Source organism: Pogoniulus pusillus, chromosome 2 (assembly GCF_015220805.1).
Source record: "Pogoniulus pusillus isolate bPogPus1 chromosome 2, bPogPus1.pri, whole genome shotgun sequence".
Taxonomy (NCBI): Eukaryota; Metazoa; Chordata; class Aves; order Piciformes; family Lybiidae; genus Pogoniulus; species Pogoniulus pusillus.
In genome coordinates, this window is record NC_087265.1 from 21,478,635 (window position 1) to 21,504,303 (window position 25,669).

The 25,669-nt window shown below is 47.1% G+C and overlaps 1 long non-coding RNA gene across 1 annotated transcript; it reads left to right on the forward strand.

The window, feature by feature from the left end:
* The first annotated feature begins 21,465 nt into the window (after nt 1-21,465).
* On the forward strand, nt 21,466-24,592 carry LOC135187688 (uncharacterized). The gene is made up of 3 exons (XR_010307415.1): nt 21,466-21,570; nt 23,350-23,424; nt 23,856-24,592. It is a non-coding gene; the product is annotated as an uncharacterized LOC135187688 (long non-coding RNA).
* The last annotated feature ends 1,077 nt before the right edge of the window (nt 24,593-25,669 follow it).

Genomic DNA, 25,669 nt, shown 5'->3' on the forward strand with positions numbered 1-25,669 from the left:
ATACAAGGTAAAAGGTAATACAGAAACACAACTCCCCTCCCAGCAACCTGAGTTCCCAGGAGGGGCTCTCAACCACCCCTGCACCTTCCCCCTGCCCCTCTCAACCTTACCCCAGTCCTAAGGAGGAAAAGAGGTTCAGCCAAGAGGTTAAGAAGCAAAGGTGAGTGGAAGGTGAGGTTAGGGAGATGCAGCTCAGTCAGTGCCCAGCCAGAGAGTGAGACAAAATGGTGAGAGTGTTATCTAATGTTTTCCTTTCTTCTTCAGCAAGACTCTGAGGGAAGCAGACATCACCATTGTTTTCCTTTCACAGCCTATGGTCTAGTTCTTCTCACCAGAACATTCTAACTGGCTTCAAACTAGCACACAACTGAAGTTCAATTTGTGGCCATATTAGCTTGAATAGGAATGAGGATGGTTGGGAGCAAGACAGCACATGAGAAATACACAGCACAGTGTTTTTCCACAATGCAATGGGGATTGAAACTATTTTCATGCACCAAAAGAACACCCAATTCACAAAGCACTAACTGCTATGCCCTCTGCTCCCTTATTTCCTATGAAAGATAAAATCTCCTTTTTTCCATCCTAAATTGTTAACATATTGTGTTGCAGAAGAAAAACAAATATAGGTTTTCAGCTTTATCATTAGCAGACCATAGAATTCTCCCGAAACTGAGGGGAGAAAAAAATGGAACACTGTTAATACTTGAATCATAGAATGGTTTAGGTTGGAATTGACCTCAAGGATCATCCAGTTCCAACCCCTGCCACAGGCAGGGACACCTCCCACTAGGACAGGTTGCTCAAGGCCTCATCCAACCTGGCCTTGAACACCTCCAGGGAGGAAACAGCCACAACCTCCCTGTGCCAGTGTCTCACCACCCCTCACAGGAAAGAATCCTTTCCTAACATCTAGTTTGAATCTCTCCTCTGCCAGTTTAAACCCATTACCCCTCATCCTGTCATTACATGACCTTGTCAATGGTCCCTCCCCAGCCTTCCTGTAGGTCCCCTTCAAATACTAGAAGGCCACTATAAGGTGTCTTCGAAGCCCTCTCTTCTCTAGGCTGAAGGTCCCCAACTTTTGTAACTTGTCCTCATAGCAGAGCTGCTGCAGCCCTCTCAGCATCTTTGTGGCCTCCTCTTGACTCACCCCAACAGTTTGGTGTTCTTCTGTTGGGAGCTCCAGAACTGCACACAGGACTCCAGGTGGGGTCTCAGGAGAGCAGAGTAAAGGGGGAGAATCCCCTCCCTTGCCCTGCTGGCCACACTGCTCTTGCTGCAGCCCAGCACACAGTTGCTGTCTGGGCTGCACTCACACTGCTGGCTCATGTTGAGCTTTTCATCAACACAGACCCCCAGGTTCTTTTCCTCAGGGCTGCTCTCAGCCATTCGCCACCCAGCCTGGATTTGTGCTTGGGATTGTGCTGACCCAGGTGTAGGACCTTACACTTGGCTTTGTTGAATGTCATGAGGTTCATTCGTACAATGTTTAAATCTATGCAACTTAAAATACAAATTATTGATTGTGTAACAGCTTCTCTGGATTTGGGTTGTAATCTATTTGTTTTTTAAAATAGCTTACTGCAAGGTTGCATTACCAGAGTGTTACAAAAACACAACCCTTTTCCATTTCAATTCTCATTGTTGCCTGCAGCAGGTCATTGCAAGGATGACAATTATTGCAACAGAAAAAAATAAACAAAATGAGAAAACCTCCTTAATTTTTCTGTTTAAAATAGCTTAAGAAAACAGTTTGGAACAAAATTACCATCCTCTCTTGCCTTTATTTCATAGGACATGCAAGGGAACACACTCTGCTCTTTGAAAGGCGAAAACACTGCAAACAAAAATGCTTACAAAGCATTCTGAATAACACATATCCCAAAGTCAAGTTGATTCAAGGGAAAGTTCCATCTTGCTAATCCGTAGCCCATGAACATCCAAACCAAACATTTCAGTAGGCCTTGCACAAGGACAATGATTGTGTCCAAGGAGTCCCCAAATCACAGGTGAGCATTGCTAAATGTAAGATGTTCTGCTGCACAAGGACAATTAGAAAGACATCTGCGTGTACATGATTTCTTGTTCTTCTGAGTTTGATACAAATTTCCTGGTGTTTGGTCTCATTACTTTTGTTCATGTCAGATGAAATGGCCATCAGAAGAACAGATATTCATAACATACAGCTAGAGTAGATTGCAGTTACTTTTCTTACACACCACAGCCTCAGGCACTGTGAAGGCCAAGCTAAACAGATCCTGGGCTGCATCAAAAGAAGTGTGGCCAGCAGGGCGAGGGAGGTGATTCTGTCCTCCTACTCCACACTGCTAAGACCCCACCTGGAGTACAAGAGGGATATGGATGTGCTGGAAGGTGTCCAGAGAAGGGCCACAAAGATGATCAAAGGGCTGGAGCTGCTCTGCTATGAGGAGAGACTGAGGCATTTGGGGCTGTTCAGTATGGAGAGAAGTCTCCAAGGTGACCTTATTGTGGACTTTCAGTATCTTAAGAGGGCTATAAGAAAGATGGGGAGGGACTTTTTAGGATGTCAGGTAGTGATAGGGCTAGGGGTAATGGAACAAAGCTAGAAATGGGTAGGTTCAGATTGGATGTTAGGAAGAAACTCTTCACCATGAGGGTGGGGAGACACTGGAAGAGGTTGCCCAGGAAGGTGGTGGAAGCCTCATCCCTGGAGGTGTTTAAGGCCAGGCTGGATGAGGCTCTAGACAGCATGATCTAGTGTGAGATGTCCCTGCCCATGGGAGGGGAATTGGAACTAGATGATCCTTGTGGTCCCTTCCAACCCTGACTCTCCTCAGTTAAAAGCTTTACTGCTGTTAGAACATATGAAAGCTATGTGTATTTCTTTATAGTTGGACATGTACTGCTTGGTGTTTATTCCTTGTATTTGATCAATTTTACATAGCAGAGGTTGTGAAGAATCAGGAAATAAATCTCATCAGCTTCAAAATAATCAAATGGTTAAAGATTAAAAGGTAATTCAGTATTTAGAACCTCTACTGTCAGGGAAGCAAAATGCAACCCTCTCATACTTTGCATATATACAGCTGCTTCTCCTGTACCTGTCTTCATGGTTGTAATACTTTATTGAGCAAGCTGACTTCACCTTACATAGAGATATCTGATCTTTACAGTGCAGCTCTGTGCTTCTAGCCTTTGTTTTTAATGTCTGACTGAGCTGCAAGCTCTGGCAAAGTTCCCCTGGGTCTCAGATGGCTCCTCGTGTTCTTCAGAGTTCTGGCCAGCTTTTTATCCTCTGCATGAGCTGCAGCTCACCAGTCTAACTTCTCTTTCAGTGTCTGCACCCTTCTTCCTCAAACCTGCCTTAAAACCTCTCCCCTACCACTCTACCCCTCCTGCCCCAGGTTCCCTACCTGGCATGTAGCTGAGAGTGCATGAAACTGTTTTGATTTATCACAACCAAGTAAAACCAACTGTTAGAGATGCCAGGTTCTTAGAATGGGGGAAAAGTGGTGCTAGGAGGAAGCCTATTGTTGCTACTCTCAGCACCACAGAGGTTATCAAACATAATAACTTCTTGCTGATATAAGCTTTGGAAAGCAAATATATGAGGTGTCATTTGGCAAGGAAATAGCAATGAAGTCTTAATCTACATTCACATTGAGATACCTGTGTGAACTGAAAATGGGGTAGTATAATCCAGTCTGATCAAGACTGACCCATGCCTGATGGAGACCATGCAATTCCTGAACTTGCTGGTGAAGACAGTCTGCAGGGGAACTGAAGAGATGCTTCAGTCTTAAGGTAGAAGGATACAGGGCTTTCAGAATTAATTACTCCACAAAATGTCACATCAGCAAAGCAGATTCTTTATCATTAATTATCAGGATGCTTAATTTATCACTTATTACTATGTTACCTGTATCCTGTCTGTAACCAGCCCCTCCAGTATCTTTTCAATTTTTGTGTTTCTGAAAAGAGAAAGATCCTATTGAGGCCTTAAAATCAGGAACAAAAGGCTTACTAGGCCAAATCTGTAAACTGAAGGCAGAATTAAAAGAGAAGAAAACCTGCATAGACATGGATATTGTTTTACTTTAGCAAACCCTTTATAGAAACACCAAACATTACAGCAGATATAAGCCAGCCCCATGGCTGAGCTTTTGTAAATCTCCATTCAGAGGAGGCCCCAAGTGAAGCTGCTCAGGGCAGTCAAAGCCTGTTCATGCACTCGGGGTTTTGACATTGTTTACCAAAACAGTTTTCTCTGTAAGGTGATGCATTTTTGTTATACATCAAGGTGCAAACTGCATGCAAGTATTTTGCTATAAATGATGCTGGTGACTGTTGTCCTCTGTGTCTTTGCAGAGCTACGTTTTGCTGTGGTGTGCATTAGAGTGTTGTAGTTTTCGCTAGGAGTGAGTTTGTTAATACAATCATTCTGTAAGTATGTTTTGGGGACACTTCTGAGATGCTTTACCATTATGAGTGTCACAGTATTTTCAGCGTATCGGTTTATATATATGTCTGTGCAAAGGTGTTTTGCTTATAAAAACATCTTTTTAAACTTACTTCTGAAGTGGCCTAATCTCCAGTGACTTCTTCCACACAAGATGCTACATCAGTTCTCACAGGAAGTGTCCTCTCACCGACGTTGTACAAACATCACAGCAGTTGAAATCACAGAATCACAGAAACGTTCCAGTTAGAAAAGACCCTCTGGATCACCAAGTCCAACTGATATCGCTACTCCACAAGGTTCACCCTAAACCATATCCCCAAGCACCACATCCAGATGATCTTTTAAACACATCTAGAGGTGGTGAATCAACCACTTCCTTGGGCAGCCCCTTCCAGTGCCTGACCACTCTTGCTGGGAAAAATTGTTTCCTAATGCCCAGTCTAAGCCTACCCAGTTGCAGCTTGAGGCCATTGTTCTATCACTGGTTACCTGTGAGAAGAGACCAGCAGCAGCCTCTCCACAAGGTCTTTTCAGGTAGCTGTAGACAGCAATGAGGTCTCCCCTCAGCCTCCTTTTTCACACTAACCAACCCCAGCTCCCTCAGTCACTCCTCATAAGATTTATTCTCCAGGCACTTTCCCAGCATCGTCGCCCTCCTCTGCACTTGCTGCAGCACTTCCATATCCCTCTTGTAGTGAGGTGCCCAAAACTGAATGCAATACTTGAGGTGTGGCCTCACCAAACTGAGTACAAAGGGACAATCACCTCCCTGCTCCTGCTGGACACAGCATTTCTAATCCCAGCCAGGATGCCATTGGCTTTCTTTGCCACCTGGGCACACTGCTTGCTTCTCAATTAGAACCCCTATGTCCTTTACCACCAAACAGCCCTGCAAATACATACACTCTGCTGGTTTCCTTCATTTTGAAGAATTTAAGGTTGATATTTTGAATTTGAGTTTGTTTTGCACAAAATTTCAGCAGTGTTGCTCTTTGAAAATTACTTCTTTTTTTTTTTCTTTTTTCTTTTTTTTTTTAATAAAACACAACTGTGCCTTTCTCCACACTTTCTCCAAGGAGTTTGGTCCATTGGAACATATGGTTTCACTTTTCATGAGACTACTGCTCATTATGGGAAAATCGAGACTTGATTACAAATAAAACAACAAAAATCTCTTTCTGATTCATAAAATACTATCCAAAATTCACCAGCTATGATATATAATACTATACACATAATCTTCCAAACGTGATACCTATATTGATCTTGTAGCTCAAGAAATCTTGTTAGAATATAGAATAATAGATGGGTATGGCTTAGAAAGGACCTTCAAAGATCACTTAGTCCAATGGCCCTGCAGTCAGCAGGGACATCCTCCACTTGATCAGGTTGCTCAGAGCCTTATCAAGCCTGTCTGTGAGCAGTGGGACCTCAGCTACTTCCGGTGTTCCACCAATGTAATGGTAAAGAATTTGTTCCTAACACCCAATCTAAGTCTACTCTTCTCTCATTTAAAATCATTGTACCTCATCCTATCACTGCAGGCCTTTGTAAACAGTCCCTGTGCAGCCTTTTTCTAGGCCCCCTTCAGGTACTGGAAGGCTGCTATAAGGTCTCCTCAGAGCCTTCTCCTGTCCAGGCTGAACAGACCCAGCTCCTGCAGCCTGTCCTCACTGCAGAGGTGTTCCAGCCCCCAGTTATTTTTGTGGCCCTTCTCTGGACTGGCTTCATTAGTTTCATGTTGTTCTTGTGTTGAGGGGTCCATGTATGCCAAGTGAGATCTCGCCAGAGCAGAGGAGAGTAGCAGAATCACCTCTCTACTTCTACTGGCCATGCTCCTTTTGATGCAGCTGTGATGGTTCGGGAGTTATTTACCCACACTCACAATGAAGTCACCCAGACTAGACTCAGCCAGCTAGAAGATAAGGAATGAAGCTGTATTTATAGCTTGGCACAATATACAAACATATATATATATATACACACACAAATATATACAGTTATATACACGTTAAAAGTAATACAGAAACACAATACCCCACCCAGAAATCAGATTGCCAGTACGGCTCCTGACCCAAACCTCCTCTGCCCCCTCTCTCTTTCCCTCCCTTCAGAAATAACCAGATCAATCCCTGTATCTCTCATGTGATAAATCTGGAGAGATCTGAGGCAAGAAGTTAAAAAAAAAAAAAAAAAAAAACAAAAAAACAACCCAAAAGAACAATAAGGAGGTTAGAAGAAAAAGGGTCAGATTGGATTAAAGAGTTAAGGCAGAGGCAAGCACAGAGACCAGATCACCATAAAGAAGGAACAGAACCGAGACGTGTGTGAGGAGTGTCTTATCTATATTTTGACTAGTTGTGTTTCTCAGCAGAAGAATGAGTGATATAGGGTACTGTTGGGTTTTTTCTTTCTTCTCACAGCTGAGGATCTAATTTCTCTCAGTAAAATATTCCAATTAGCCTCAAACAAACACATGGAGCCTGGGACGCAATTGGTCTTTCCGGCACCTAAGTGCTCGCAGGAAGGTGAGGCAGAGGGCGGTGCCTGGCGAGCAGCAGATTTAAACGAGGAGCAGCCATCTCTGCTGAGCCCAGCTGCAGTGTGCCGGGGGAAAAAAACAAACAAACAAACAAAAAACTCCATACTAACTTAACTCACATCGGAGTTTCAGGAAAGCCAGACATGGTGCAAACTAGGTCCAAGCTGAACAATACTTGTAAAACTGTGGGCACCCAAACAGAGCCCACCTGTAGGAATGCAGGTGTGCAGATGACTGGATGTGAGGAGTGCTGGAGCCTGGCACTCGAAGTCGAGGGATGTTGGAGGTCGGAGACCGGTGCGGCGAGAGATCGGGGCACTGAGAGTCGACTCTGTGGCTTCTGCGCAGCAGTGCAGTGCAATTTATTAGGGCGATACAGCGACCTTTATAGCCCCCAAAGGGGGTGTAGACAACTGACTTAGTTCAAGATTGGTACAAGTGGAGGATACAGATTGGCTCCAGGTTAAGTGTAAGGCAGAGATAGGTTAACTTACAGTAAACACCTTAAGGATCCCACCCAGGGGGGGTGGCCAGAGTCAGCCCCCTGGGCCGTGCCCACCTCAGAGGCGGGCAGATTCCACCCCCTGACAGCTGTGCGTGGGTTGCTCATAGTTGCAGGCTCAGGCCCCTGGGAGCCTCAAGGCTCCAAGGACACTTCTCATCACAGGGTCTGATGTTTACCTTTCATGCTCCGCTGCGGGAGGAAGCTTCCCACAATACCCCCTTCTTTTCTTTTGAGCAACCCACGTTTGATTCTAAACGAGCTGTGCTCAGTGGGAGCGCAGGTCAATGGTGCTAAAGAGAATACATTTGTTAAGAATTTTGCTAGTGACAACAATCTGGCAAACCAGCCACCCAAGCTTAGCTAATGATCCCAAAAGCCATTTCTGCAAGCGACAGTGAGTCAAATGTTCAAAAACCCAAAAGTCCAGACGAACATCACAGCTTCTGGAGGGTGCAAGTCTGTCACGTCTTCATTAGCTCACTGTGGTAGCCGATGTTGTGGGCGAGTGAATTGTCCAGTATCTCTCCATAGCTTTAAGTTCACTTCATACTTTTCAGAGATCTTGATGTTCCCAGTGCAGTCCTCGGCTATGAGCTGCGTCTGACGATTGTGGTTAAGAACTACCAACCCCCAAATATAATACAAGAGTGCGTCTTAGATGTTGCTTTCAGGCTATTCTACTTAGGCCTTTTCCCACAGCTCTCGATTCACTTCAAGAATTTGGAGCAGTGTTTTTTCATCCCTTGCAGGGCCCTTGCAAGAGATAAAGAAATCACTTGCCATCTTATGCCAATTTTAAGTGGGCTTTGGCCTTCATCAAAGGGACCAGACCGAATCTATTCCATTAAGCTACAATCATTGAAGCTCATGAAAATACCCAAATTCATTAGCCAAGATCCAATGCCTTATAATCCAAATACTCATGATCATCATCTCTATGACTCTCCCAAGATCTTACCACAATTCTGCCATCTGAGCAAGATTTTCTGCTCACTTCATGAAAGGACAAACCAATCATATTCAAGTTGGTATCCACCTTAGGGCCTGTACAGACAGGTGAGAAAGCATAATACGAACATATTCAATACCTAAGCTGATAAATCCACTGATCTTACTTGTATGATGTGTCCAAAAAGGCTGTAGTGTTTCTCCATGCCTCTCTTCTTATTTTACTAGCTCCTCTTCCACCTCGCCCCCTTTTCCTTTTTTTTTTTTTTTTTTTTTTTTTTTCAATTTATATAAAAGACAAAATTCTACGTTTCTATACGTTAAAGAAAAAAAAATAATCATATAACCATAATACTGTCTTAACTTATAAGCCTAGTAGAAAAGGAAAAGAAAAAAGGTGTGTGAGTGAGTGTGTAAAAGAGAATATGGTACCATATTATCCTTAGTATAGAAAAGGTGAATAGGGACTTATAAGTATAAAATATGATGCCTTACCATAGTATATCAGTATAATAACTATCAAAAGCTAATTATGTTCTATCATGATTGCCTAAGAATTACTGCATTATCAACATTATCCTAAAAATTCAATATTATTAATAAGTATCAGTACCTTATCCAACGAATGTCCAAAATACAAAATATATTACAATTAAAGTCAAAAACAACGGTAAAGTCCCAGAGTCCAACATAGTTATTAAGACCCCAGCCTATATCTAGAGAAATCAACCAGGCTGTGTTTGCTGTCTACCCGGCTGACTCGGCGGGGGGTTGCCACTATCACAATTTCCAGGTGCAGCTTTGGTCCAGCGCGAAGGAACCCACAAAGGACCTGACTGGGTAGAGACACACATGTACCCTCGTCCCAGATAAATCACAGGGGCCGGGCCTCCCCATAGTCCGGTCTTGGGGTCCTTGTACATAACTGTCATTTGCACTGGAGGCGCTCCTTTTTGTACCAAACCTGAATGCACCTCTGCAGGTGGTCCTGGATCGTCACCAAAAATACACAGATGGTTAATAACAAAAAGGGTTTTGCTCACGCGTTCAGCTGGGTCGCGTATGTCCCGAAACTTTTCAAGGTAACCTTTTATCACCTGATGGGCACGCTCAATAATAGCTTGGCTCGTGGGTGAATTGGCTATGCCAGTGGTGTGAGTGACACCCCACTTTTGCACAAACCTCCGAAATGTCTCACTGGTGTATGCAGGGCCATTGTCTGTTCTAATTTTTTCTGGCACACCCATCACCGCAAAGCATCCTGTCAAGTGTTTGATAGCGTGAGTGGCTCTCTCTCCCGGCAGCGGCGTTGCCCATATGTGTTTGCTATAGGTGTCAACAGTAACATGGAGGCAATGCAGTCTGCCAAAGGAGGGAATATGAGTAACGTCCATTTGCCACAATTCTAAGGCCTTGAGTCCTCTGGGATTCACACCCGATCCTAATCCTGGCCCCATATGACTGCAGACTGGGCAGGAACGTACAATTCCCTTGGCATCGTTGTCAGAGATCTGAAATTGGCGCTTTAGTCCTTTTGCATTCTGATGAAAAGTAGCGTGGGCCTCTCTGGCTAGGGAAAACTGATCAAGTGGGGCAGGCCGTCCAGGTAGCGCCACTAACCTGTCAGCTCTAGCATTGCCTTCCCCCAGACCTATCTCCCACTTATGACTACGAATATGGATAATGCAGTAGGGAGCCGTTCTCTGGGCTATAGCTGCATACAGTGAGCATAGTAGTTGGTATAGGCGCTGATTCTTTACCTCTCTGATAAAAGAGTCCTCAATTCTCTGCACCACTCCAGCTACATACATTGAATCAGTTACTACATTTACGGGGACGTCGAGCCAATTAACTAAAGCCCATACCACTGCGGTTAACTCCAGGGTCTGTAAGGAGTCCATGGCCGTCCCCTGCAAAATGTGTTTTTGCCACCTTGTCTTTGAGCGCCATACTACAGCAGCCTTATGTGAGTTCCGTCCTGCATCTGTAAATGCATTAACCGCGTTCTGTAAAGGGGAGAGAGACTGCTTTGGCCTAACTATCCAGTTCTGCTGGCTTATCCATCGGAGTGTGTTGGACTTCAACGCCTGCACGGAAATGCGGCCTGGGAAATTCAGGAGGCTGGTCTGCAGCTCCTCTGATTGGCATAAGAACCATTCCAGGTCGTCCCGCTTGATAGGTAACCTTATGGTATCGGGTTCTGTTCCGGCGATGTCCAATAGCCGTTTCCTGCCCTTCTTAATCAACCGGGCTATTGTATACGTCTGTGTCTCTATTGTTTTTTGCGGCTGTATGGTAGTAAACAGCCACTCCAGAACAGATAGTTGGTCCTTTGATCGAAACTTACACTGTGTGATAGCTCCAAAAATACAGTGCTCGCCCTTAATAATAGATAAGTCGATAGGCACGTTTGGGTCCACTCGTTCTACCCATCTGTTGGTGATCATGTCACTAAGTTTCTGTATAGTTTCCTGTTGTAGGTGAGAGAGTTTGACCCTTTTGGCGGGGTCTGTGCCTTGTAGCAGTGGCTTTAAGGGCCGTAGGTCGTCGTTTGTGAACCCTATGACAGGACGTAACCACTGCAAGTCTCCCATCAATGTCTGAGCGTCTTTAAGTGTGGCAATATTGGTGGTCAGCTGTAATTTCTGGGGACGTATGAGGTTTTTGGCTATGTGCCAGCCTAGATATTTCCATGGAGCTTCCCTCTGGATCTTTTCTGAGGCAATCTGAAGTCCTACAGCCTGGAGTTCCGTCACGAGTTGCTGCAGATGAGTATCGAGGAAGGGCTCCGGCTGGGCTATTAGGATATCATCCATATAGTGGTAGATGATGGCCGTTTTCCACATCTGTCGAATGGGACGCAGGGCGAAGTCGACGTAGAGCTGACACATTGTCGGGCTATTTTTCATTCCTTGCGGCAAGACCACCCAGTGGAAGCGGCGTGCTGGATGCTGCTTATTAATGGCTGGCAAGGTAAAGGCAAAACGCTGACAGTCTGCAGGGTGTAGTGGAATTGTAAAAAAACAGTCTTTTAGATCTATGACAAGTAATTCCCAGTTCTCTGGTATCATGGATAGCGAAGGCAGGCCCGGTTGAAGAGCACCCATAGCTTGCATTTGTTCGTTAATAGCTCGAAGGTCATGTAAGAGGCGAAATTTTCCTGACTTTTTTGGTATTACAAAAATTGGGGTGTTCCATGGGCTGGTTGAAGGTACAATATGGCCTGCAGCAAGTTGTTCTTCGACGAGCTTGTGTGCTTCTTGCAGCCGTTCCTTTCGCAGCGGCCACTGATCTATCCAGATCGGTGCACTAGAAAGCCACTGGAGTTTGATTATGGGCGGCTGCCGTCCAGTGGCCGCTGCTGAAAAATTACCTGCGGAGTAGTCATCACGACTCCCATCTGTGTCATGACATCCCTACCAATCAGCGCATTTACACCTTGCGGGAGAGGTGCGATGGTTGCAAAGACGTGGCCTGTCCTGTCATCTATGGTTATACTGATTCGCTGTGAGCTTGTCAGAGTCTGAGATACTCCACCAACACCTTCAATACCGTCTTTAGCTGGGCCTGCTGGCCAGTGCGAGGGCCAGGCAGGTATGGAAAAAATGGTTATATCGGCACCTGTATCCAGGAGAACGTCCATGGTTATTGTGTCCTGACCATTACTAATGATAGCTGATGCAAGTGGTCGTCTATTCAGGGACAGGGTCAGCATGGCTAGGCCACCCGTAGATCCAAAACCCTGATCTCCTCTTTGTGGCAAGGCGCGGCCCTGGGCCACATCCTGCAGCAGGTTGGTCAGGGGCACCAGTTGAGCAATGCGACTGCCTTCCGGCACCACGATAGGTGGGCTGTTAGTGTATGCAACAATTTGTATGATGCCGGTGTAGTCTTCATCAATCACCCCGGGAACAATCATTAATCCCTTCAGCCCGGCAGAAGATCTTCCCAGGAGTAATGCGCCAGTGGGCTTGCCATTTATCATTAATGGGCCTTTCATGGAGGTGGCAATAGGGACTGGGCGGTTGTCAATCAAAGTGATGCTTACTGCTGTTGTAAGATCCAGCCCGAGGCTGCCGGAGGTTGCTGGGCAGATAGCATCACTGGGGCAGCAACTTGTGTCCTCGCGCGGCTGCCTGCCGCGCTGCGCTGGTAGTTTCCCGAGCGCTTGCAGGCCGCAGTTGCATGAGAGTCAAGTTGGCAGTGGTCACACCAGACTGCAGCCTGTGGGCAATTATCGCGCGCGTGCCCAGTTAGACCGCAGCGGAAGCAGGGGTTCCGTGGGTTGTTGTTTCGGCGGCCACGATTCCTTGCATCTGCGGATCGCAGTGCTGCCATTACGAGCTGCGTGTGCTTATCTAGAACTTGATCCATTTGGGTTGCAACAAATGTCTGCTGCTGGTTTGTAGGCATTCGAGCAACTCGCTCCAACATATCGTCCACTGAGGCTTCCCTAGGCAGAATGGACAACAGCTGCTTGGTCTTATTATTAGCATTCTCAAAAGCTAGGGTTCGAAAAAAGGCTTGTCTGGTTGCAGCATCTAACTCAGTGGCTGCTTCAACTGCAGCTGCTAGTCTATCAATGAAATGGTTATAGTCCTCACTCAAACCTTGCTTAACAGCGGTATAGCTGGGTGCTTTTGGCTCTGTAGGCACCATATTAAAGGCTGCTCTGGCAGTTGTCATGGATGCATGATGCCACTCAAAGGGATGACGTATCTGGGCATCCAGCGAGCTGAAAGCCCCTTTTCCCAGCAGTATATCTGCTTGAACATTGAGTAAGGGGTCGCCTAGTTGTCGTGGCTGCTCCACCACCTTCCTGCACTCATCGCGCCATGCCCTTTCCCACAACATAAACTGGGATGGTGTTAAAATCAGTCTCGCAACAGTCTCACAATCTGCTGGGCATAGCACATAGGCGGAGAAGATGTAATTCAGCAATTGCTTAGTCGGTTGTGAGTGTAAGCCATGGGAAGATACTGCTGTTTTCAACTGCATAAGCAGTTTCCAATCAAGAGCCGTGTGAGTGGCTCCTGGCTGTCCATCTGCAGTCCGTGCTGCCACAACTGGGAATGCCGCTGCACCTTCCAGAGCAGCAGCTGCCTCCCAATCACCTTGTAACAAGGCATCGCGAATAACGGCACGCCACCGATGTTGTGGACCAACGGGTGTAAGCTGGAGAGTCTTCCCGGTGATCTCTGTAGCTTGTGGTGCCGCCAGGGGCTGGGCATTGCCAGAAGGCATTATTCTAAGTTTCTGCAAGTCGTCGGCAACATTGTCAATAGTGTCGTCGGCATCGGACTGTGAGGAGTCGCTAGCGTCCGAGTTAATCACAGGCGGCGGTTCCCGGGCTTGAGAGGAAGGACCGGCTTCCGTGGCGGAAGTCCAACTCGGGCCCGCTGCAGCCGGGGGGGGCGGGTCGGAATGTAGCAAAAGGAGTTTGCGCCGGACGTGGCGAGATGGCAGCGGAAGCCGGGAGTGGGGAAAATGGACCACTGTAGGGCGGTGGCGCTGGGAGCGGGGGGGCAGACGGCTGCACCGGAACGGCAGGGATGGTAGGGATGTTTTGGGGAATTGGTGCCGCTGGCATCGGGGGTGCTGGTGGTTGCACTGGAACGGCAGGAATGTCGGGAACGTCTTGAGGCAGCGCAGGGTATAACGAAGGGTCCTGAGCCGGCGGCACCGGCTGCATTGGGACATCCTGCTGAGGCGGCGCTGGCTGCATTGGGACGTCCTGCTGAGGCGGCGCTGGTTGCTGGGGCGCTGCCGGCTGCGTCGGAGCGTTTGGAGTTGGCGGCACCGGTTGCTGGGGTGCTGCTGGCTGCGTCGGAGCGTTTGGAGTTGGCAGCACCGGTTGCTGGGGTGCTGCTGGCTGCGTCGGAGCGTTTGGAGTTGGCGGCACCGGTTGCTGGGGTGCTGCTGGCTGCGTCGGAGCGTTTGGAGTTGGCGGCACCGGTTGCTGGGGCGCTGACGGCTGCGTCGGAGTGTTTGAAGTTGGCGGCACCGGTTGCTGGGGCGCTGCTGGCTGCGTCGGAGCGTTTGAAGTTGGCGGCACCGGTTGCTGGGGCGCTGCTGGCTGCGTCGGAGCGGTAGATGCACTGGGGAGAGTCATCAAAGGCACCACCGTGCCTGGAGAAATTTTCAGGTCGGAAAAGAGAGAGCTAGCTGGGGTAACCATTGCCTCTAGTGGTCTCTCCCCCCGAGTGTCCAAGCCGTCAGCAAGCCGAGCCGCTGCTGTCGCTGCAAGAGGAGAGAAATTGCTACTTGTTTATCCAAAAGTGCTTGTGTGGTCGGTTCGCCAGCTCCCCAAAGGGAGTCACCAATACTTTGAAAAAACCGCGGAAGAAGGGAGGGGCGGCTGGGAGGTTCCATGGTAACGGCAAGGTTCCGTAAGCGCGCGGGAGAAAAAAAAAAAAAAGGAAGGAAGGAAGGGGGGGGGGGGGGGGGGGTGGGGGGTGTGGGTGGTGCGTTCGCCTTCCGGCGGCAACTGCCCTGGGGGGATCTGACTATGCACGATCACTGCCCCCAGAAGTGCCCATCTATATGGTCACACCTGTCGTCACACCAGCTGCCGTTATTAAAATTTTTGCCCCCATCTTTATGGGCGGCGACTCTTCTTTTTTTTTTTTTTTTTTTTCTTTTTTAATAAACGCCTATCTATATAGGCCGTCCGTATCGGCAGACACCTTTCCCTTGGTTAGTAACGGGTTTAACGAGGGGGAAGGAAAAAAGAAAAAAAGGAAAAAAAAGGAAAAATAGAAAGAAAGAAAAAAAGGAAAAAAGAGAAAAAAAAGGAGACGTGTTTCCCCAGCAGGGGGTATAGTAGCGTCCGATCTCTTGCGTTTCCACCAGCTCCTTTTATGTGGAAGCCTCTATGTCCTTCGTGGCCGGAGGGGGGGGGGGGGGGGGAAGCGGCCTGGCGGTTGTCTTCTCGGCCTAGCGGTGGGGGGGAAGCGGCCTGGCGGCGGTTGTCTTCTCGGCCTAGCGGTGGGGGGGAAGCGGCCTGGCGGCGGTTGTCTTCTCGGCCTAGCGGTGGGGGGGAAGCGGCCTGGCGGCGGTTGTCTTCTCGGCCTAGCGGTGGGGGGGAAGCGGCCTGGCTGGCGGTAGTCTTCTCGGCCTAGCGGTGGGGGGGAAGCGGCCTGGCGGCGGTTGTCTTCTCGGCCTAGCGGTGGGGGGGAAGCGGCCTGGCGGCGGTTGTCTTCTCGGCCTAGCGGTGGGGGGGAAGCGGCCTGGCGGCGGTAGTCTTCTCGGCCTAGCGGTGGGGGGGAAGCGGCCTGGCGGTTCTCTCCGCGGCCTAGCGGTGGGGGGGGAAGCGGCCTGGCCGTCTTCTCCGCGGCCTAGCGGTGGGGGGGGAAGCGGCCTGGCCGTCTTCTCCGCGGCCTGGCGGTGGGGGGGGGAGCGGCCTGGCCGTCTTCTCCGCGGCCTGGCGGTGGGGGGGGAAGCGGCCTGGCCGTCTTCTCCGCGGCCTGGCGGTGGGGGCCCGGGGTGCGGGTCTTCCGTACCTGGAGTTGTCCGGAGGTTCAATCGGTGTGTTCGGGCGCCATCTGTTGGAGGTCGGAGACCGGTGCGGCGAGAGATCGGGGCACTGCACTGCTGCGCAGAAGCCACAGAGTCGACTCTCAGTGCCCCGATCTCTCGCCGCACCGGTGTCCGACCTCCAACAGAGGGAGACACAGGCACTGGCTGCATTAGGTGTGAGCAGATTAATTGCTTAACCTAGTGGCTGAACTCAAGGGAGAGGTGGAGCGCCTCAAGGCTGAAAGGGAACGTAAAAGAGAACCATGCTCTGCAGTCCCCCTTGCCAGAGGGAGATGAACTAAGTAACCAAGGAGAATGGATGCAGGTACCTGCCAGAAGGGGCAAGGGTAAACCCTTCCAGCCATCCTCACGTCCTCAGCTGCCCTTACACAACAGATATAGGGCACTAGAGGTTGAGGATGAGGTGGTTTTGGAGCAGGCAGAAGCATCGCCGTCTGGGAGGGCAACTGAAACAAATCAGTTACCCCCTTGCATCAGAACCAGTACCCAAAAGAAAAAGAGGAGGACATTTGTTATTGGTGAATCCCTTCTGCAGGGAACAGAGGGCCCCATATGCCGGCCAGACCCCTTCCACAGGGAGCTCTGCTGCCTCCCTGGGGTCCGGGCCAGGGATCTTACCAGGAGGCTGCCTACTGTGGTGAAGCCCTCTGATTATTATCCCTTGTTAGTTACACAGGCTGGAAATGATGAGGTTGATACCAGAGGGCTAAAAGCTATCAAAAGGGACTTCAAGGCACTGGGAAAAGCAGTTGAAGGAGCAGGGGCACAAGTAGTCTTCTCATCTATACCCTTAGTCACAGGTTGGAATGCAGAGGGGAAAAGAAAAGCGTATTTGGTTAACAAGTGGCCCAGGGGCTGGTGCCTCCAACAAAACTTTGGATTCTTTGATACTGGGGAACTTCATCTTGCCACAGGTCTGCAAGCAACAGATGGGGTACAACTGATGCAGAGGGGGAGAAGGACCCTGGCACATGAGCTGGCTGGGCTTGTTGAGAGGGCTTTAAACTAGAGTGGAAGGAGGAGGGGGTTAAACATGACAGCACCAGAGATAAATCAAAGGGAATTGAGGACGGTAGGCTAGAGATAGGGGTAAAAGCAGCAGCCCAGCTGAAGTGCATGTACACTAATGCACACAATATGGGTGACAAACAAGAGGAGCTGGAAGCTCTGGTGCTGGAGGAAAACTATGATCTTGTTGCCATCAGTGAAATGTGGTGGGATGGCTCACATGATTGGAGTGCTGTGATCAATGGCTACAGACTCTTCAGGAGAGACAGGTGAAGGAGAAGAGGTGGAGGAGTGGATCTGTATATTAGGGATGCTCTGGATGTCATAGGGGTAGAAATCAAGAATGATCAAGTCGAGTCATTATGGGTGAGAATTAAGGGGAAGGCCAAAAAGACTGATATCCTGGTTGGAGTCTGTTATAGACCACCCAACCAGGAAGAAGAGGTTGATTTATTACTCTTTAAACAACTGGAGGCTGCCTCAAGATCACCTGCCCTTGTTCTGGTGGGTGACTTTAACCTGCCAGACATCTGCTGGGACTCAAACACTGCAGAGAAGAAGCAGTCTAGAAGGTTTCTAGAGTGTGTGGAAGACAACTTCTTATCCCATCTGTTACGTGAGCCTACCGGGGGGCAGCCCTGCTTGACCTGCTGCTCACAAATAGAGAGGGCCTGGTAGGGGATGTGGTGATTGGAGGCTGCCTGGGGTCCAGTGACCATGAAATTATAGAGTTTTCAATACATGGAGAAACCAGGAGGGGCATCAACAGAACGTCCACGCTGGACTTCTGAAGGGCAGACTTCAGCCTATTTAAGGAACTAACTCAGAAAGTTCTTTGGGAAAAAGCCCTTGAAAACACAGGGATCCAGGCAGGTTGGACCTGCTTCAAGAAAGAACTCCTGAAGGCACAGGAGCAGCTGTGCCATTGAGCCGGAAGACGAGCCGACGAGGGAGGCAGCCAGGCTGGATGGGCAGGGAGCTGCTGAAGGAATTAAAGACTAAAAAGAGAGTGTATCACCTTTGGGAAAGAGGGGAGGTGTCCCAGGAAAAGTTCAAGGAAGTTGCTAGGTCTTATAGAGGAAAAAGCCCACTTGGAGCTCAGGCTGGCCACGGCTGTCAAGGAAAATAAAAAATGTTTCTTTAAATGTCTGAATGGCAAGAGAAGGGCCAAGGACAACCTCCAGTCCTTATTAGATAGAGAGGGGAACATAGTGACAAAGGATGAGGAAAAGGCAGAGGTGCTTAACACCTTCTTTGCCTCAATCTTCAATAGTGGGACAGGTTGTCTCCAGGACAGCTGGACTCCTGAAGTGGTGGATGGAGTCAGGGACCAGTATAGTCCCCCTCTAATCCATGAGGAAGCAGTAAGGGACCTGCTGAGACATTTGGATCCTCACAAGTCCATGGGACCGGATGCGATCCACCCTAGGGTGCTGAGAGAGCTGGCAGATGAGCTGGCCAAGCCACTCTCCATCATTTATCAGCAGTGCTGGCTCACTGGAGAGGTCCCTGAAGACTGGAAGCTGCCAATGTGATACCCATCCACAAGAAGGGTTGTAAGGAGGAGCCAGAAAACTGCAGACCTGTGAGCCTGACCTCAGTGCCAGGCAAGGTGATGGAACAGGTAATCTTGGGTGCCATCACAAAGCACCTACAGGATGGCCAAGGGATCAGGCCCAGCCAACATGGGTTTAGGAAGGGCAGGTCCTGCCTCACCAACCTGATCTCCTTTTATGACCAGGTTACCTGCCTGGTGAATGTGGGGAAGGCAGTGGATGTAGTCTGCCTGGACTTCAGCAAAGCCTTCAACACTGTCTGCCACGAGAAGCTCCTAGCCAAGCTGGCAGCTCATGGCTTGGACAGATTCACTCTGATATGGGTCAAGAAGTGGCTGGATGGCAGAGCCCAGAGAGTGGTGGTGAATGGTGCCACATCCAGTTGGCAGCTGTCACTAGTGGTGTTCCCCAAGGATCAGTGCTGCACCCAGTCCTGTTCAATATCTTTATTGATGACCTGGATGAGGAGATTGAGTCCAGCATCAGTAAGTTTGCAGATGACACCAAGCTGGGAGCAGGTGTTGATCTGTTGGAAGGTAGGAGAGCCCTGCAGAGGGATCTCGACAGGCTGGATAGGTGGGCAGAGGCCAACGGAATGACATTTAACAAGGCCAAGTGCAGGATTCTGCACTTTGGCCACAACAACCCCAAGCAGCACTACAGGCTGGGGACTGAGTGGCTGGAAAGCAGCCAGGAGGAAAGGGACCTGGGGGTACTGATAGATAGTAGGCTGAAGATGAGCCAGGTACTGATAGATAGTAGGCTGAAGATGGCCCCAGGTGGCCAAGAGAGCCAATGGCATCCTGGCCTGCATCAGGAACAGTGTGGCCAGTAGGACAAGGGAGGTTTTTTTCCCCTGTACTCAGCACTGGTCAGACCACACCTTGAGTCCTGTGTCCAGTTCTGGGCTCCTCAATTCAAGAGAGCAACAAAGCTGGTGAAGGGCCTGGAACATAAACCCTATGAGGAGAGACTGAGGGAGCTGGGGTTGTTTAGCCTGGAGAAGAGGAGGCTCAGGACAGACCTCATTGCCGTCTACAACTACCTGAAGGGACATTGTAGCCAGGTGGGGGGTGGCCTCTTCTCCCAGGCAACCAGCAACAGAACAAGGGGACACAGTCTCAAGTTGTGCCAGGGAAAGTATGGGCTGGATGTTGGGAGGAAGTTCTTGCCAAAGAGAGTGATTGGCATTGGAATGGGCTGCCCAGGAGGTGGTGGAGGCACCGTCCCTGGAGGTGTTCAAGAAAAGAATGGATGAGGCACTTAGTGCCATGGTCTAGTTGACTGGATAGGGCTGGGGGATAGGTTGGACTGGATGATCTTGGAGGTCTCTTCCAACCTGGTTGATTCTATGTTTCTATGATTCTCTTAGGCTGCAAATATACCTTGTTGGCTCATATTCAGCTTCTCATCCACCAGAACCCCTGAGTCCTTTTCCATGTGATTACTTTCTATCACATCTTTCTTCATCTTATACTGGTAATGAGGATTGTTCCAACCCAGGTGCATCACCTCTTACTTGGCCTCACTGAACACGTCTATGTTTTTACTTAGCTATACTCAACACCTTTCCTCTCAAGACCTTTCCTCGCCCAGCTTAACACGGAATTAATGAAAATATTGAAACAGCATTGACAGAGACTTTTATTCTTTTGTGCATTCAGAAGGAAAGTCCTGTGGATATCCCAGCAGCTCCAAGGTTCAATTTCTAATTAAGATTCAGAATCAGACTGGAGACATCCTTGAAAGCTTTGAACACATTAAATCAGGAACAAGCATATGCAGAAAGTGCTCAGGCATTATCTAAGTAACATGTCGTGGTGCTATGGTTCAGCCTGGGCATGCTTGTGCTGCCAACTGTGATCTGGCCACCATCCATAACCACAGTTGTGACAGAACTTGAGCTGGACTAGTAGCTGGAGTGTTTACTGGATCCTGAGCAGAGATTTCCTCAAAGTGATGCTTGTTGTAGAGGGCCATACTGCAATATCTGGTTTCACTGCTAGATCAATATGAGTGCAAATGTGCTGCTGGTGCACTGAATTTGGCCATGCACAGACACCATGGTCTAGCCTTGAGCTCTGTGGTAAAGGGTTGGACTTGATGATCTGTGAGGTCTTTTCCAACCCTGATGATACTGTGATACTGTGATACTTTTAAAGGATGTGCTACCATCAGAAAGGGAAGGAAAAGCAGATATGTTGCTCTTGTGTTTTTTCAGAGATGGAGCATTGCTAAAACCACCAAAGCTGCCTGAAACAGCTTCTTCTTTTCATTTTGTCAAATCAACTTTACATCAAATGCAGGCCTCACTATCACAGTCCTATTTGGAAAAAAAACTGATGTGTGTGTGCAAACACAGTCCACAGCCCTCTGTCTCAAGCCCAGCAAATTCATGGCTAAGGTGATTTATACAAGCCTACATCTAATCTTGTTCTGAGCCACCAAAAAGACAGCCTGGCTCCTCTCAAACTCTCAGCTTAAGCTGCATAGTGCTTGCCTTGAACAGCTCTCTGATTTCTCTGAAGAAAACTGGATTTATCAAATCCAGTGGGAAATATCTGTGCAGAAGGCATAAAATATGTCACCAGCCTTGACAAATCTCTCCCTGTTTATCCACAGAAGTTTGATGAAATCCCTTGGAGAAAGCCTCCTGAAATGTAATAGCTGTGAAAAGCCATGTGTAGCAAGAGTAATTAGTACCTTCATCAAGGTTGAATTTATCCAAATGTGTCAAAACATGCAAGTTAGCTAATTACTCTCAGCTTGAAGGAATCATTCCAACTTTAACTCAGTTTCAGGGCCCAGAGTGCACCAATAAGCCTTAATTACCCAGATCAGTTTCTCCTGGGATTTCTACCCATATATGCTTTGTATAAAGCACAAGATCCATGGTTGAAGCTTATGCTTTCTTCTCTGTTAGTAGTGTCCCTGTAGTGTTGCATCAGGCCTGAGCTATTATCTTGTGGTTGTTGGTCTATTGGTGAGCGGGTTTGCTCTGCTCTATGGACCTACATTGGTGCTGGTAAGGACAGTGCTTCGTCTGTTGAAGTTAGTCCTGTTTCAGTTCTTGCTTTTCAAAAACATAGAATCAGTCAGGATTGGAAGGAACCAGAAGATCATCTAGTTCAATCCCCCTGCCATGGGCAGGGACACTTCACACTAGATCAGGCTGCCTAGAGCTTCATCCAGCCTGGCCTGGCCTTAAACATCTTCAGGGATGGGTCTTCCACCACCTCCCTGGGCAAGTCACTCCAGGATCTCCCCACCCTCATGGTGAAGAACTTCTTCCTAACATCCAATCTACCCCTTTCTGGCTTTGTCCTGTTTCCTCTAGTCCTATCACTACCTGACATCCTAAAAAGTTCAGACACTGGTCTTTATGTTTTCTGAGCTCACTGCACAAAATAAGTTGTTTCAGATTTAATGTAGTGGTCTGTATCAGCCTCTGTTTCTTTTATGACTCTAATGGGAGGCTTCTGAGAAGCTTAGACAGGAGGAGTGGTTTATGTCATGGATGTTGCGATTCTTTGTCCATTGGTTGCTCATAGCTAAATTGAGCTTCAGAAAGGCACTTTTTACTAGTCTCCTTCATTTTGGAAGTCCTACAAGATGGCATGTTCTGCCTTCTCTTAGCTTTTTGGGGAAGCTTGAAGAAATTAATGTTCTCAGTTGATACTAGTATTTGCTTCACTTGATTGAAAAGGTAGAATTTATTAGGCACAGAGGAAGGTGAATGAAGATGGGTCTGCAGTTATGTAGTAGTTCAGGAATGTCTAAGGTGATGCCATGAAAAGCATGGCAAAGGTAGGTGAAGACGCAGTAGAGTTTGTTTTTTGCTGAACTAGTAAAGGTGCTGTTTAGCTTGTCCTACTGTTAATGGGAAAGCTGGACATCCTGGTTGTAAATACTGCTATAACCCCTTCTGTCTTTGTCAAGGAAGAAAACTCAACACTTCTTACAGTTAAAGCTTTAGCTTGGGGAAAAAACACCACATTCCTTATGTTACATGACATAGTAATCTCCCTGAGGATGAAGCAGTAACTGTGAGCAGCCCCTGTCCGAGGAGATAAAGGCAGGGGGAGGAATAAAATAATGTGAGACTATAATTGTATTTTTTTCATTACTGGATTTATGCAAATTCTTAGACCTCTCAAACTTCATACTCCTGCTACCTAAATAATAATCCTCACTGTCTAAATGTCATGAAAGTGCATAGTGCAGGGAGAGTTCTTCCTAGGGTAGCAACTCTTTAATTTATTAATCTTACTCTAACACAAGTAGAACATTCAGTAATCATTCTGTAGCTTTAGGTATAAGCTGAAAAGATTTGTTCAAAAATGTATGGCCCTTCTCCTCAAACTATGTTTGGTATCACTTTGGCATCAGATAAACTAGAGCAACAGGATGTACAATATTGCTTTTTATTGGTGATTATAGTAGCATTAAATATTTGATGGGGAACACCACCAAAAAGTCTGCTTGCTGTTAAAAATTGCTCCAGCATTTCAGAAACTCTATTTATAAAGTGCTGGAATTGCTTTATCTTCTAATGTAAGGATCCAGTGAGCCAGCTAGCATATTATTTTGTTGATTTACTTCATTAAAGAGACTTTAAAATAACTGAGGCTTCTCCAGCCTTACTCTGTAAAAGCAAACTAGCATATCTTGGATATTAATCTCTGAATTGAGGTTGCTTAAGTTTTCTGTGCTAATACAAACTAGAAAACTTGAAATCCTAAAGGCTTGTGTAGACTTGCATTAAATAATTAAATCTGTGTTATTTGTATCTTGTGCTTTGTAGCTGAAAAGAAGTCAATAATTTGAGATTAGAATAATCAGAAGTCGTTTGTCAGACAAAGAATTCAGGTTGCCACCTGTGAGTAACACTTTCTTGACGTTATACTCTTCAATGTAACCAGAACAGAAGAATGTGCTTTACAAATCTTTCTTAGCCTTCTCTCACTCTCAGTGAAAAATCTTGTTTCATACATGTTACTGGAAATTTTATCTCTTTCCATTATTACTGTACTCTGAGCTGGTACTAATGTAACTGACTCAATGAATTTTATGAATGCTTACATTATCTATAGTACTCCTTCCTTCCTTCCTTCCTTCCTTCCTTCCTTCCTTCCTTCCTTCCTTCCTTCCTTCCTTCCTTCCTTCCTTCCTTCCTTCCTTCCTTCCTTCCTTCCTTCCTTCCTTCCCAAAAACATGTGTGCAGTCAGTTTTACCTATTTATACCTTTAAACTTTTTGATCTTGGGGAATTCTGATTATTATTTATTTGTTCATATAACTTTCATTCTAGTGTCTGTGGAAAGCTGAAGCATTAGCTGTGTTGGAGATGAAGTGGGTGCTCTGAAGATGTATACAGGGAAGAGGAGAGTTTGAATGCTTAGCTGTGTCATATGTATTTCTATTAAATAGTTGAGTTTCTGATGTTCAGGCAGTAGCAGCTACTGATCTGTGCATGAAGCACCAGCATTTTGGCTGCATTTGCTTCAGCTGCTTGTTCTGCAGGTTTGATTTTTGCAAAGACTGTTGGATTTCCTGATGAATACAGTTGAAACAAGTGTCTATTTTATGTCTTGAATTTGTTGCAGCTAAGAAAGCACTTCAAGATTTGCATTCCTGCCACTTCGCAAACACAGAACAAAGTGTATTTAAATCATAAGTATTTGTTATCTAAGGTCTCACTCAGCTGATTCTAAATGTCTCTAATGACTTTTATTGGATCCTCCCTTAAATAGGGCTGTGTGCAGCCACAAGCTAGTAGAGTATAAATATTCATTACAACTTCCCTTTTAAACTCAAGAAATGTGTTTACTGGTGTAGTTGTGGCTTCATAGTGATGTATCTACTTATCTGACTTTGCAGAACTGTAAGATGAGATTTTATATGCCTAGTAGCTTCAGAAGTCAGTATTTGGGAAGAAAGCTCTCAAGCACTGCCTTTGTGCTAAGTAGGTGACACAGAGGAAATTGAAAGAAAAATAAAAAATATTACTGGTGGATGATGAATTAAAAGCATCAGAGACTGAAAAGAAACCCCATTTCTTTCTTGTGTTCTCATATACACGCTAAATTTTTCATTCTGTAGGATCTTATCTTTACCAAACAGAATCACAGAACCTTAGGAGTTGGAAGGCAATTCTAGAGATCGAGTCCAACCTCCCTGCCAAGGCAGGATCCCCTAGGGTAGTTCACACAGGAATGCATCCAGGCAGGTTTTGACAGTCTCTGGGGGAAGAGGCTCCACAACCTCTCTGGGCAGCCTGTTCCAGGGCTCTGTCACACTCACTGTAAAGAAGTTTCACCTCACAATGAGATGAAACCTTCTATGTTCCAGTTTGTAGCTGTTGCTCTCTGTCTTATTGCTGCTGGCCAGTGAAAAGAGATTGGCCCCAGCCACTTGACACCCACCCCGCAGATACTTGCACATTTTGATCAGATCTCCTCTCAGTCTTCTTTTCTCCAGACTAAAGAGCCCCAGGGCTCTCAGTCTCTAAAATATGTGTGCATGTGTATATCATAGTAGTATCATAGTATCATCAGGGTTGGAAGAGACCTCACAGATCATCAAGTCCAACCCTTTACCACAGAGCTCAAGGCTAGACCATGGCACCAAGTGCCACGTCCAATCTTGCCTTGAACAGCCCCAGGGACGGCGACTCCACCACCTCCCTGGGCAGCCCATTCCAGTGTCCAATGACTCTCTCAGTGAAGAACTTTCTCCTCACCTCGAACCTAAATTTCCCCTGGCACAGCCTGAGGCTGTGTCCTCTCGTTCTGGCGCTGGCCACCTGAGAGAAGAGAGCAACCTCCCCCTGGCCACAACCACCCTTCAGGTAGTTGTAGACTATATATATTATATATATATATATATATATATATATATATATATATATATATATATAATGTGGTGGAAAACTAGGCACTTTAAGCCCAATATAAAGAGGGCTTTACAAATACAGAACTGTTAAAAACTTCTCAAAAGAATGTGTCAGAATTTTTGGAGGGTCTCCACCTTCCCACCCTGACTTATCTCGAATGCTGGGAAGAATCCAGGGCTGATCAATCTTTTTCTGAGATATCAAAGATGATGTGTGAAGCTCTTTTGCCT